This window comes from Macrotis lagotis, chromosome 2, assembly GCF_037893015.1.
Source record: "Macrotis lagotis isolate mMagLag1 chromosome 2, bilby.v1.9.chrom.fasta, whole genome shotgun sequence".
In the NCBI taxonomy this organism is placed as follows: Eukaryota; Metazoa; Chordata; class Mammalia; order Peramelemorphia; family Peramelidae; genus Macrotis; species Macrotis lagotis.
This window is the reverse complement of record NC_133659.1, coordinates 315110281-315120876: the sequence shown is the minus strand read 5'-3', so window position 1 is coordinate 315120876 and position 10596 is coordinate 315110281. Positions and strand designations below refer to the sequence as shown.

General features: G+C 37.9%; 1 long non-coding RNA gene across 1 annotated transcript in view; it reads right to left on the bottom strand.

Moving 5' to 3' along the window:
- The window catches only part of LOC141511775 (uncharacterized), a 394176-nt gene extending 384787 nt beyond the window's left edge, over positions 1-9389 (bottom strand). The window contains exons 1-3 of the long non-coding RNA XR_012475399.1: positions 9280-9389; positions 7727-7814; positions 6855-6951 (exon numbers count right to left, since the gene is read on the bottom strand). This is a non-coding gene — a long non-coding RNA (uncharacterized LOC141511775). The remainder of the gene's footprint in view (positions 1-6854; positions 6952-7726; positions 7815-9279) is intronic.
- Positions 9390-10596: the final 1207 nt, after the last annotated feature.

Genomic DNA, 10596 nt, shown 5'->3' with positions numbered 1-10596 from the left:
AAAAATGATTTGCCAGTGCTCATAAGGATAATAAGTGAAACAACTGGGAATCAGAGACAGATCGTTTTCTACCACAACATACTGGGGTAACTGTCTTTTTATTTCTATTTTTACTAGCTGTGACCCTGGATAAGTCACTTCACCTCTGTTTGCCTCAGTTTTATCATCTACAAAGTGAGAAACATAACAGCATCTTCCTCTCTAAGTTGATGTGAGGATCAAATGAGATAATAGGTATAAAATGCTTATCATCATACTTTTTACTTTTATCTTGCTCTAGTTTATACAAATCTCTCCATGTTTCTCTTAACTCCTCATTGGCATAATTTCTCAGGATCCAACAATTTTCCATTACATTCAGTCATGCAAGATTTGTCCAACCTTTCCCCAGTTGGTGGGCATTCACACTGTTTCCAAGTAGTTTTTAGAGGTTTTTTTGCTACTTTATAAAAGAAGTGTCGACTCTCCTTTAGGACCTGTGGTCAGTTAGAATACCTTATTAATAGCTAATGGATTAAGAATTCCTTACAGAACATGGCCCTACTCTTCCATTATCCTTTCCATTATAAAAGTAGCCAGCAGTCTCCTAGTGAGCTGGGAAGCAGCACTTTCCTTTATTAGGACAGAGCCCTGATTAAGAAGAAAATGGCCAAAAGGTGACCAATTCTTTGTGTGGGCAGAAGGAGAACATTTCTACCTCCCTAGCAATATAATGTTAAGGGGAAATTGCTTTGTTGCAGGCGACGGCTCTTAAACTATATTAGTGGATGACATTAAAGGGAAGGTTGAGAAGCAATTGCCTTATTCTCACCCAGCTAGCTTTTTCTTTCTTCTCACTTAGTTCCCTTTTCTCTCAGGCTATGTGGTACTTCCTTCTTTCAGTCAAAAAGTATGGCATTCCTTTTTCCAAAGCTATGGTACTATATCTAACAGGTTACTGGGTTAAGGGTCACAGGAACACCTTAAGATCAATGCAGCCCTTAACCTTATTAAGAGCCAAGACGAGAGATCTCCAGACAGCAGCTGAAGAAGCACACCAATAAAAGTTCCTGTAAACTAACCAAGTCCAATAAGAGAGAGCACCTTGCTGTCATCCTAGAATATAAGAAACAGTCAGCCCTATTCCAGGGTCAGAAAATAGGTGGAAGCTTTCCACATCTATAAAGAGCCCTTGAGATAGTGATAGACAAGTTACTCCTTAAGGGGACAGAGGATAGAAAGAGATTTGTGCTAAATCAGCTCTATAATGGCTATTGGAACTATATAAATGGACTGCTTGGGTTGATTATTGACTTCAGGCCCTTTGCTTGAAATTTTAGCTAAAGTTAAAACTCTTAAATCAAGGGAAAGGAAAAGGAATTTCCTAATTAATTCAATTAAATTGGCCAAATATTTACCTTTTCACTACACTATAACCTATGCTGAAAACTTAAAATCTTAATGGGTAAGAAAGTGGGAGGGGGGTTAAAAAAAGAAAGTGGGAAAAATGAACATTAGAATCCAACATGGTCTTTAACTCTTCAATAATTTACTTATGATTTCTTTGGATTCATAAAAAATAGCTAAGTGATCTGACAGTCACTCAATTAGTAAGTATTTTCTGAGTTCATATAAACCAGTGGTCCAGGATGGAAGTTCTAGGTTTATATACATTAGGTTCATTCTTGAAGATGTCTCTCAGAAATCAGTCATTGCACTCTTACCCAAGGTTCCTCAGGGGAACATCAGACTGGGTTTATGCCTCATTCTCCACTACTACAAACAATGAATGAATGGATGGATGGACAAAGGGATGAACAACAAATGAATGAATGAATAGCCCTTTATCCTTCTATACAGAAAATTAGTATAACTGGAAGAGAAGGTGAAGAGCTCACATCTTAATGAATTATTCTTCCCTCTTGGGAGGGAATCTAGTTGGAATATAGATAGTTCTTTAGATATAGAGCCAGGATTGGGCCCCAGGTCAAGTAACTCTTCTTTCTGATGAACCTAACCTTCTCAGGAACTCATAATATCCTCCAAACTCAAAATATCTCTCTGATTGAGAGTCACAAAAGGGGAAAGAACTCAAAACAGATTGAAAGTCAACTCCTAGGGGCAGCTAGTGGCTCAGTGGATAGGGCACTGACCTTGGAGTCAGGAGTACCTGAGTTCAAATCCGGCCTCAGACACTTAATAATCACCTACCTGTGTGTCCTTGGGCAAGCCACTTAACCCCATTGCCTTGCAAAAACCTAAAAAAAAAGAAAGTCAACCCCTCTCCTTTAGATGTATACAACCTGTACAACTTGCATTACCACTGTCCAAAGTCATTGTTCACTCTTCCACATGGTGGCTCCTTCCCTAACTGGATGTTCCTTATTTTGACTCCTATTTACTCCACATAGTGTCATTTAGTCCAAGAATTCTGAATGATTCTGGTGGTCCTTTGCCTCTCTGGTGATCCTACTCTACTGATAGTATGACTGGAGTATGTTCATAGGCTTTCCTCTGCCCATAGACTGAAGTCCCCAATCTATATATAGTCTTTCATTCTTCTATGTTTCTCCACTTGCTATGATCTCCAGGTTTCTTTTACACCCTTTTTTTTTTACAAGGCAGTGTGGTTAAGTGACTTGCCCAAGGTCACATAACTGGGTAATTATTAAGTGTCTGAGGCCAGATTTGAATGCAGGTACTTCCGACTCCAAGGCCAGTGCCCTATCCACTGTGCCACCTAATTGCCCCTCCAGAAAAGAATAAGTATAGAGGGGTGGAACCAAGATGGTAGAGTGAAGGCAGGAAATTCCAGAAACTCTCCCACAGGCCACTCCAAATACTTTCAAATGCCTTTAAACAAAGACTCTAATCAAATTCTAAAGTGGCAAAACACATAGAAAGACTAAGCAAAATAACTTAGGAAAGGTCTGTTACACTGGGTTGGAAAGGGACACAGCACAACCCTGGCCCTTCCAGCCCCACCAGAGCAAACTGGTTCCAGGATCCAGGAACAGTCTCTGGGGCACCTGGGTTCCTGGGGGCACCTAGGACCATGGCAGTAATAGTGGTTTCCAGATCTCTCAGCCCAGGGATTGCCAAGGACAACTTGGAAGGTCAGTGGGAAAACTCTGTTCCACCAAAATGAATATGGAGCCTAGCCCAGTGCAGTCCTCAGTACAATCCCACCCCTGGAACCACCCGGTAGCTGATTCCAGAGCACTCAACCTATGGACAGTAAGGGGGTCAGGAGAGATGGCAGAGGTCTCTCTGCTATATATCCCTGAGACAGGATTCTGTGGCTTTGCCCATACTTGGATCCCAGACTCAGAAAGAGGGGCTTTATTGTCATAGTGGAGCAGAAACCCTCCTTGCAGTTCCAGGGCCAGGAGAGTAGTCAGAGTCTCTCATAAGATCCTGGGGGGGTACCCCTGAAAATAGCTGTGAAAACCCTTGAAATCTTGGGACAATATGCCTTCCATCCTGGAAGCAGAGCTCTATCCTAGCAAAGACTTAAAATCAAGTCATAGGCTGGGAAAATAAGCAAACAACAGAAGAAAAAGAGTCTGAGCATAGGCAAATTCTTTGATCCCAAAGAAAATCAAAATGCATACTAAGAAAATGACAAGATCAAAGCTTCTGTATCCAAAGCCTCCAAGAAAAATATGAATTGGTCTCAGGCTATGGAAGAGCTCAGAAAAGGTTTTCAAACTCAAGTAAGGGAGATAGAGAAAAAATTGAGAAGAGAAATAAGAGTGACATGGGGAAATCATGAAAATAAAGTCAGCAGCTTGGTGAAAGAGAAAAAAATACTGAAGAAAACAACATCTTAAAAACTTGTTTAGATCAAATGGAAAAAGCAACCCAAAAAGCCAACAAGAAGAGTTCCTTATAAAGCAGAATTGGTCAGATGGAAAAAGAGATTAAAAAAGCTCTCTGAAGAAAATAATTCCTCAAATGTAGAATGGAGCTATGGGAAGCTGATGACTTTGTGAGAAATCAAGAAACAATAAAACAAAATCAAAAGATTGAAAACTTAGAAGAAAATGTAAAATATCTTATTGGAAAAACAACTGACCTGGAAAAACAGATTCAGTAGAGATAATTTAAAAATTATTAGGCTACCATAAACTCATGATCAGGGAAAGAGCCTAGACTTCATTTTTTTCCAGAAATTCTCTAGGGAAAATGGCCCTCATATTCTAAAAGCAGAGGGTAAAAATAGAAATTGAGGGAATTTGCTGATCACCTCCTGAACGAGATCCCAAGAGTAAAAACTCCCAGGAATATTATAACCAAATTCCAGAACTCCCAAGTAAAGGAGAAAATATTACAACCACAAAGAAACATTCAAGTATCATGAAGCTACAGTCAGGATAACACAGGATTTAGTAGCATCTATATTAAGGGCTCATAAGGCTTGGAATATGATATTCTGGAAGGCAAAAGAACTTGGATTACAATTGAGAATCAATGAGCATCTTCCTCTGGGAAAAGATAGACTTTCAATGAAACAGAAGACTTTCAAACTTTCCTGCTGAAATGACGAGAGCTGAGCAGAAAGTTTGATCTCCATGTGTGGATCTGAAGCATAGAGATGATGAATGGGAAGGGCAAATTATGAGGGATTTAATGATGTTGAATTGTTTATATTCCTTCATAGGATGATGATGATGATGATACTGATAATTCATATGAACATTTTTATTTATTAGGGCAGTTAGAAGGAACATATATAGACAAGGCACAGAAGGGAACTGAATATGAAGGTATAATATATTATAAAAAGGGAGTTAATGGAGGAGAAAGAAATGTATGGGAAGAAAGGGAAAGTAGAGGTAGAATGGGCTAAATTATTTCACATAAAAGAGGTAAGAAAAAACTTCTGTAATGCAGTGGAAGGGGGGAAGGTGAGGGGGGAATGTGTGAGATTCAATTCTTATTGGAAGTGGTTTAGAGAGCAATAAGGTACAGAAATCTATCTTATCCTAGAGGAAAAAAGGAGAGGAAAGGGATGGGGAGGAAAGGAGAGAGGGGAGATGTATTTGATGGAAGAGAGGGAAGGCCATGGGAGAGGTAGTCAGAAATAACACATTTTGGAGGAGGGACCAGGTGAAAGGAGAGAGAGAGAGAGATTAGAATAAATGGGGGTGTGGATGAAGGGAAATACAGCTAAGCAATAGCAACTGAGGGAAAAATTATTGAAGCAATTTCTCTGATGGACTTATGATAAAGAATACTATCAGTCCCAAAGACAGAGCTGATGGTATCCAAATACAGACTGAAGCCCACATTTTTTCTCTCACTTTATTTTTCTTGAGGTTTCTCCATCTTTGTGGAGAGAAGGGGATTATGCTTACTTTTACATTAAGACTATTGTAGTAATGCGAACTAAACAAATAAATAAATAGATGCATAAATAAATAACTGAATGAATGAATGAAAAGGGGAAAAAAGACTAAATTCAAGGGTTGACTGCATCCTTGAATTACCAGTAAAGTAAGTACCCAAAAGTTTTACCACTAAATGGGACTAACTCAGTGACACCTGGGCAGATTGGTAGTACTCCATAAGGAAGACTCATCTTCTTAAGTTCAAATCTAACCTAGACATTTACTAGCTGTGTAACCATAGGCAAGTCACTCGACCCTGTCTACCTCATTTTCTTCAACTGTAAAATAAATTGAAGGTCATGGGAAAGAATATGCCTTGAAAATGCCAAATGGTATCACCAAGACTGAAAATAACTCAACAACAACAATTCTTAGGGCCAATCAAACCTACCATGTCTCTTCAAAATTTGTCAAGGGCATTTCATGTCCTGTAAGATTATAAATGCTATAATAAAATCTTAATCAGTGAGCAACACTTCTACAACACACTTTGTACCTTGTACAAATAATTTTTCAAAGTAGAGAATAATAAGACAAAAATAAAAAATTGATTAAACTTTAACAGAAAGGAAACTATTACCAACATGGGAGTCATTTGAGAATAAGTTGTTGGTGTATAGTCAGGTTTACTGATTTGTTAGAGCACAGATCAAAATTACAACAAAGTTAGAAGGAATAATGAAGAGAAGAAAAAGAGGCATCATGCAATTAAAACACTGTCACCCCATCCTGCGGAAATAAGCTATTGATGATGAATAATGTAATATACATGAAATAAGGAACATAGATGCATACCACAAAAATTTCATAAACAATTTAAAATCTTTTAATCAAATATCATAAACAAGGAAATCAAAGAATTCAAGATACATCTTCACAAATGCGCATCTTACTTGCCAAGCAAAGAGAGATAGGAGCCAAGGGCAATTGTGGCTTACAATATAAATTCATTTTTAAAATCTTATAGAGTAGGATGATGAAAGATTACAAGTAGAATTGTCTCATGAAACAGAGAAAAATAATGGACAATAAAACCAGTTTTAAAAGAAATGTTGTGAGAGATCCAATCAAGTCATCACCCTGTGTGTATTTACTGATAAAATGAAAGAATAATAATCAGGAGAAGAGATCTGAAGATACAAAAAAACAACCTTTTTGACCCACTTGGGGACTGGAACCAGAACTATATCCTTAAATCATAGATCCAAATATGATACCACAGAGAAGAAAAATACAAAAAATAGAAAGATTAAATCAAATGTACATAGAGGAGATTGGTATTGGAGGCAGCAAAACTTTGAGGGTATTAAGAATTCCTTCAAATATTTGAAGAATAAGAAGACTACTCAGGAATTGGGGGGGGGATCTCATATCTTATGAATTCTGAGGGAAATAAAGATGACAGACAGCTCAACAACTCCTGATGAAAATGTCTAATTTCTAATCTACATCAATTTTTTTATGAAAATCATTTATACTTACATGAAGGACATCCTCAGAAGGAGCACTGGTATGGAACAGGCAGGTTGTTGAAAGTAATATTCCCCAGTAGTCCAAATCTTTACCACTGAACAATTGACTGAAATATAAAAACAACACAGAATCTCACTGTCCTTATTTTTGCTGATATCGTAAGAAATTTTTAGAAGTACAAAGCACCACTTTCAAAATCCTCTTCCAAAGAGTTATATATTCCCATGCTTATGTCAGAATTATTCAAGATACTTTGAAAGTTGAAATATTGAACAATAAGAATAATCTTTTTCAATGTTCCCCTCATTATTCCTATCAAAAGAGACATGAAATAAATAGCAAATGCTTCTCAAAGTTGCTCCTCACCAGCAGGGGGAAAATCTACAACAGTTTATAAAACAAAGAAAGAATTCCCATGGAATTAGATGATGAGGTCTTCCAGATAAGAGGTAAATTCAAGAAAAATAAAGACAAAATTAAAATAGGGAATAGGGAAATGGGTTAACAAAACAAATAAAAATACAATACAACATAGATAATATTAATTCGTGGTTTTCTAAATCAGTAAATCACAGGGCAGAGAACGTTTTCTATTTGAATTCAACACCAATGTTCAGATGTTCCTGTTTCTGAAGAGTTCATCTTTTAAGAACCTCCTAGATAAAACTCATAACTACTAAAAAGTGTGGTCTAACCATTCACATTGGAAATAACAAGTAGGTGAAGAGTGCATATTGCCCAGATTTGACATGCCATTTAATGAACAATCTATAGAAATTATCTGGACAGTGTATAAATTTGGAAAGGCATTGCAAAGAAAACAAAATCGGGGTGGCTAGGTGGCACTGTGGATAGAGTACCAGCCCTGGAGTCAGGAGTACCTGGGTTCAAATCCAGCCTCAGACACTTAATAATGACCTAGCTGTGTGGCCTTGGGCAAGCCACTTAACCACATTGCCTTGCAGAAGCCTAAAAAAGAAAACAAAATCAATCAATAAAGGATAAGGAAAGTGGCATAGTTTGCTCTCAAGAAATTACAAAACTCTTTTGACAGCCTCAAACTTCTTCCAAAAAGTTTGGTGATACCAATATCCCATCATTGTTGTTGTTTAACAAAATTCATGGAATCTTGACTTCTTTGAAGATTCTAAAATTAGTCTGATTCTGAAGGCAAGGAAAGGTGTATGGCAGGCCTGAGAAGATTATAATATATAATAAATAAGGAACTACCAAAAAGAACTGAAGGATGCCATCAAAGAAATGAATTCTAGAAGAAAAAAGGAGGAAAAGGATGGGGAAGAAGAAAGAAGGAAAGAAGAAGAAGGAAGAAGAAGAAGAGAAAAAGAAAGAAAGAAAGAAAGAAAGAAAGAAAGAAAGAAAGAAAGAAAGAAAGAAAGGAAGGAAGGAAGGAAGGAAGGAAGGAAGGAAGGAAGGAAGGAAGGAAGGAAGGAAGGAAGGAAGGAAGGAAGAAGTCAAAGGTGAAAGTTCTGAGAGGAATGCCATACTGATAACTGGTCCACTGAGTGACAGATTAGGATGTATAAGGTTGTCAGATGTCACATGCTAGTGCTGACCTGGTGTTGGTGGTGCATTATGGTTCCTTGCTGATACAAGAGGAAGAAAATCCAAGGAAAATATAATCTACTAGTGGTACCCAGACAGTGCCTTTTATCCTTGGAATCACAAGACCTAAATTCAAATCCTACTTTAGAAGCTTTCTAGCTTTGTGAACTGGGGATTCCTCTGGCCTCATTCTATAAAATGAAAGGGTTAGACTAGCTGGTCTCCAGTCTTCCTTTCACCTTGAGATCTATCACCTTTCGAGGGACCTTAGCTAAGTCATTTTAGAAAATTAAGTTAAATGGTTTCAGAATTACCTTCCATCTTTAAAGCTATAAGCCTATGCCTGGAGGAGAAGAGTTGGGAAGGAAAGGAATCTCTGCTATGGAAAATGGCATTATTTTTCCTCAAGGCAAAAAAGTATGGTGGCAGGATTGAAGAGCAGAAATATTGCCCAAGCATGTGGTGTATGAGGGGAATGATGGGAGAGAAAGCTAGGAAAGGAGATCATGACTGACATGACACCAATACACATAAAAGTTCAGCAACAAAACTAGGTAGGAATATGAAAAAATGTCAAAATATGAGGAGCCGGGAGCATACAATAAATAATGGCGTTCAGAGAAGGAAATCAATAGAGGATAGAAAGTCAAAAAAAGAATTCTGAAGGAGGTAGAGTTAGAATTGGGCCTTGAGCAATGGGGAGGATTTAGAGATATGGAATCTAGATCCCAGAGGGGCCATTAGGACTTCAGCAAATTAAGCTCCCCCAGAGCCAGAAGGACCTACCACAGGCTCTGTCATTCAAAAGTGTTTTCTCAGTTTATGAGGTATGACAGGAGAGCAATGAGGTCAATTTTCTCAGCAAACACACCTGTTTAGTTCTTTCCAGGAGCAGTCCCAGACGTCAGGGCCAACACTGGGTCATTCACAGAGCAAGGACACCTGGGAAGAAAGGTCAGTGAGTTGTTCGGAGTCAGCCTTAGGACAAAGCTGGTGAACCAGACTAAGCCATTCCTTCAACTCCCTCCCCCACTCCTAGTTGCTCTCTTTTGAGAAGAGTTGGATTCCAAAGATCTGTCCAGAATCCCAAATGTCTCAGAGGAGGCTATTTGGTCATTCATTTCCCAGAAATCAGTTCTCTCTCAGCCTGGACTGAAATGAAATAGACAGGAAATGTTAGTTGGCAGAAGGTTAGCCTAAATCCGGATTCCTTCATAAGATATCTGCCACTGGTCCCAAGGGGAAAATATTGTCGGGGCAAAAATAACTTTTGTCCTTAGGGAAATCTCACAACTCAGTATATCTCTTGTTTGTTCACAGTTGTTTGCAAGTTATTCCCCCCATTAGATTGTGAGGTGATTTTTGGTTGATTTTTGTTTGTTTTTTTCTTTATATTCTTTAGTATATATAACTCAGTACCTGGAAAATAATGGGTGCTTAATAAAAGCTAGCTAATAGTTCACCATAATTCATCTGTCCACCCCGGTGACATCCCCAATCCTAAAAGAATCAAAGACCTGCCTTGGACCAGTTTCTTCAACTGTAAAATTGGAAGGTGGTAATAAATGAATACCGAGATTCTATGAATAATTGATTCAATGTGTCTGAGGGCTGAAGGGTTGAGGGTGCCAAAAATAAAACCACTTTTATGTTTGTAGAATCTGCCCACAATAAACTGTTAATACCCTTTGACCCAGCAACTCCAATTCTAGGTCTATATTCAGAAGAAATTATATTAAAAAGGAGGAAAAGTCCCACAATATTTCAAAATATTCATAGCAGCTCTTTTTGTGGTGGCAAAGAATTGGAAATTGAAGAGATGCCCATCAATTGGGGAATGGCTAAATAAGTTCAGGTGAATACTTTAGAATATTATCGTTCTATAAGAAACTATAAATGGTCAGACTCTAGAGAAGCATGGAATGACTTATGGGATCTGATGCTGAGAACAATGCACACATCAACAACAACATTATGAGATGAACAACCTTGATGGAAGCAGTTCCTGTCAGCAGTCCAGAGAGCTAGGAGAACTGTGTTAGATTGGCTATGGACTATATTATCCTCATCCAGAGGAAGAAAAACAAAACAAAACAAAACAAAACACACAAAAAACACCCTTTCAGAATCTGATGAATACTTTATAAGAATTATCTTTTATGTATCTCTTTCCCTTAATCCTAATTCC